This window comes from Nycticebus coucang, chromosome 7, assembly GCF_027406575.1.
Source record: "Nycticebus coucang isolate mNycCou1 chromosome 7, mNycCou1.pri, whole genome shotgun sequence".
Classification (NCBI taxonomy): domain Eukaryota; kingdom Metazoa; phylum Chordata; class Mammalia; order Primates; family Lorisidae; genus Nycticebus; species Nycticebus coucang.
This window is the reverse complement of record NC_069786.1, coordinates 134,900,920-134,905,406: the sequence shown is the minus strand read 5'-3', so window position 1 is coordinate 134,905,406 and position 4,487 is coordinate 134,900,920.

Below are 4,487 nucleotides of genomic sequence, written 5' to 3'. Positions count from 1 at the left end.
CCCCGCTGCCAAGCAGGTCAGAATGTCTCACCCCCCTTTCCACCTTAGGCTGATGGTACCATTTCTCCTTCTCTCTATCATGTCTTTCTGCCTGCCAGGTGGCTGGGGGGACCTGGGGTAAGTTGGCCCCAAGTCAGCTCTCCTGGTGGGTTCACGCAAAGCCTCCTTGCCTGCCCAGTGCACTCTGAGAGCGCAGCATATCCCAGGCAGAACCCCCGCTCTGTGCCCCAGCCCCTCGCTGGGACGCACATCCAGCCTCCCCAGGGCCCTCCGCCAGGCCAGGGCTCCCAGCACAGTGCTCTCCAAAGGAACCCCCTCCCTCCGCACCGTTCCCCCAGCCTCTCTCTGGGCTGGGAATGGGTGGTCCCCCTGAGGTCATAAACTGGTCTTCCTGCACCTCTGCAGGCCTCCATGGGGTCCCAGCTCACTCTGCAAGACAGTACCTTGCCTAGGACCACTGTCCCATCCTGATTCATTTGCTTTTCCTTGGAATCTCCTCTCCCCCACCAGCTTGTGGAGTGTTTATCAAGTTGAGGATGGAAAAACTGTCTCACATTCATTCTGCATTCTTCCCAAATCTGTTGTTTATGGTGCAAATATGTTTATAACATTGGGGGTGCAAAAGTGCAGCTTTTAAGACTACAAAAACCTTTTCCCAACATATTATCTCATCTGGGAAGTTTCAAAAGTGGATTTGAAACCCAAATGCTAAAAATAACCTCCTTTATTTTCCATTGTTCTGTAGGGGGCTCCCTTGCTGAGGGCAGGGGTCTTGGACAACTCATGGCTGTGGATCTCAAGGGAAGGGTCGTTCAATAAAAGGTCATTGCCAGGAGCAGACAGCATCATGCACAGCCACCCTGGACCCTTCAGCTTCTCTGCTGCACCCAGGCCTTTGCTATCCCCTCTGCCACAACGCTTTGCCCCAGTTTTATCACGGATCACGGCCAGAAGCATCTTAACTCCCGTGCATTAACTTCTCTGCTAACTCTTCAAGGAGGCCTGTCCTGACCACCCAATCTAGGTAAAGGCCATTGTTTTCTTCACTGTTATTTCTTTCTTTCTTTCTTTCTTTTATAGCACTTATAACAAATTGCAGTTGTGCAGTGTACTGCCTGTTTAGCTCACTGTGAACTGAGTCCAGGAGACTCCGTGAGACTCTTTTGTACCTGATGGGTAGTGCATCACAGGTGCTCAGTAAGATGCCTTGGCTAAGCAAGTAAGTACATGAATGAACAAACGGGTAAATCAAGGAAAGTGGACAGCTCAGAAGTTCTCCGCCTGTGTAATTAATAGCACATTGCAAGGAAATGCAGGGACAGAAGAAAAAGGCCAAGGATGAGGAAGTTGTTTCCAGATTTTTCCTATTATAAACAATGATGCCAAGAACCTACTGGCATGGAAATGTTTGTGTGTCTCTAATGGTTCTTCAAAAATAAGTAAGTAGAAATTACTTACTGGGGCAAATGCTACAAACATGCTAAAGGTTTTACATACGTATTACCTTTTAGAAAACTGTTTGTTGGTAAAACTGTGTGTCTAGTCCCTAACTCCAGGGTGACTGATATTAAAGACAGAGACATAAAAAAGATGGGAGAGACAGGTGCAGCTATGTCAGACACTGTTCAGCGCTGACTGTTGTAACAGATCTAAATGTGGTCTATGGCAGGTTGCGCTATTTGCCCACATTCTTTGCTTCCCCTTCTGCCTTCACCTGGCTCCAGCTATCCATGGAGGAGTACATCTTCTCCAGCCCACTGGTGTTGGACTGGCCATGTCACAGGCTCCAGCCAGTGAGATGCCAGCTGACACAAGGGGAACAAAGGCCATAAGTGGTTCTCGCACTTCTGGAAAGGCAGCCTGTAGTCCCAGAACGAGGGTGTGTGTGGAGCAGACCTGGAGCCAACTCTGATCTCAGTGAGAGTGTCAGAGTCCCAGCCAATTATCAGATGTGTGTGCAGTGAGGAGATTATGATAAGGAGACCAGGGAGAGGCAGACAGAACAGTTGGGAGCCATTGCAATAGTCTAAATTAGACGTAGTGGATTTGGATCAGGCTGACAGGTGAATGTACTAGAAACACATAAAAGTATCATAATGGAATATATTTTTTGAATATAAAAGTGATAAGATGTACTGAAAGATCAGTAATCAATGAATTAAAGATGGATACAAAATTATTTTTCATTTCTTCCATCAAAGTGATTGAGTCTTTTTCCATTCCCTATGAATCTGGACTGGCTCCATGTTTTTACCAATAAAATTTGATGAAAGTGACATTAAGTACATTTCAAAGCTGCCCTAAGATTTGCAGCTTTCACCTTTGTTCTTGGAAAACACTACCTCTTGGAATTTAGCCACCAAGATGGAAGAACCCAAATCTTTATGGAGAGGTGACTTAGAGGAGAACCAGGGAACTCTAGGTGAGAGCCCTTGCTGAGCTTCCAGCCGACAGCCAACATCAACTACCAGCCTTCAGAGCTACAACCCACACCACACTAAGTGGAACAGAACAACCATCCAGCTGAGCCCAGTCAGTCCAAAAATTATGGGAGAAAATAAAGCCTGAATGTTGCTTAAATACAGTAAGCATCATTTTTATGATTTACTGATGTAGAGGAGCAGCAACCAATGAACTTCAACCAAGGAGTCCCACCCATATCTAGGCGTGATTTAGAAATGAGATCTTGGACCTCAAGCCTGATATCTAATGCAGTAATGGGATATGATGCAAGTACTTTGCTTATGAGATGAATGTGAATAATTTGGGAGCACAGAGAAGCCTGTACTGGATTAAAGATGGCTCCAGATTCTTTGCCACTCCACTCATAAATAAACCAATCCATGTGGAAAAGCCACATGGAGAACCACCAAGGAACTCTGATTGGTGGCTCCAGCTAAGCTTCCAGCTAAAAGTCAGTACCAAGTGCCAGCCATGAGGGTGAGCCATCCTGGAGATCCCAGCACAGTTGAACTTCTAGATGACTATAGCCTCAACCAAAACCACATGGCAATGAAGAACCACCCAGCTGAGCCCAGTCAACTCACAGAATCCAAGACATAATTAATGGTTGCTAGGCTTTAAGCAACTAAGTTTGAGCTAGTTTGTTGTATGGCAGCAAGTAATTAAAACTATGGGTGTGAGAGGAAAGAGGAGTCCCCGTTGACTCCAAGATCATAGGCCTGAGCACTGGCTGATCAGTGGTGTGGTTAGACCACTAGGGAGAGAATAGGGTCCAGCACCAATAAGATGGTGACATAGATGTACTCCTCCACCTGGAAACCAAGAGTTCAGGGTTGGATATTTTAAATTCAAGATATGAATTAGACATTGAGTTGGAGATGTTCAGTGAATAATTTAGATATATGAGCTTAGAGTTCAGGGGAGCAGGTCATGTAAAGGAGTCATCGTTGCACTAAGGCTATGTAACACTGTGGCTGGATGAGGTCTCCAGAGAGTGGGTGTAGCTAGAGAGGATAAGGGGCCAACATCAGGAAACTCAAACTTAGAGAGATTGGGCAATGGATGTGGCAACTGCAGAGACTGGGAAGGAGATGGCAGTGGGGGGGACGCAAAACAGGGAATGGGTATCTTGGAAGCAACAAGGAAATGGTGTTTCTAGGAAAAGCTGTGACCAAAGATGCTGAGAGGGTGAGTGGCATGAAGACGGAGAATTTGCCCTGTGTGCTGGAAGGGAGATCTTTGATGACCTTGATAGCAGATTTAGTGGCACTGAGGCTGGGAAAGCCAATTGGAGTGGACTGAAGAACGAGTGGGAGGTGAGGAAGTGAAGAGAAGAGGGATTGTGGCCAGGCGCCGTGGCTCACACCTATAATCCTAGGACTCTGGGAGGCCGAGGAGGGCGAATTGCTTGAGCTCATGAGTTTGAGACCAGCCTGAGATACAGCAAGACCTCATCTCTAAAAATAGCCCAGCATTGTGGTAGGCGCCTGTAGTCCCAGCTACTTGGGAGACTGAGGCAAGAGAATTGCTTCAGTCCAAGAGTTTGAGGTTGCTGTGAGACTCTATCTCAAAAAGAAGAAGAGGGGCAGATCAGCAACCCTTTCAAGAAGTGTCACTAAAGGGACAGAGACTAGGGCCAGGGCTAAAGGAGGGTGTGGGGCTAAGAGAAAGTGTGTTTAAGGAACGTGGAATCACAGCACAATATCTCAGGGCAATCGTCAAGAGCTAGCAGGGAAGAGAACTTGATGGTGTAGAGAGAGTAACTGGGGAGCAAAGTCCTGGACAGGCAAGGGGGGCTGAAACTGGGGCTTGTGCTTGGAGCAGAGGTGCATCCTGCAGCAGGCAGGTGTACTACCTGGGTGTAGACACAGTGGATTTGCAAATTGGATGACAAGGAATTTTTTATGATTAATGAGGACTTTCGAATAAGAAGCGAGGATGTCAGTTGAGACTGAAGAACAGAGAAAGAGTATGAGAAGTTTGAAAAGAAATGAAGAAGAGGGTTAAGGAAGCGAGTCAGGGTA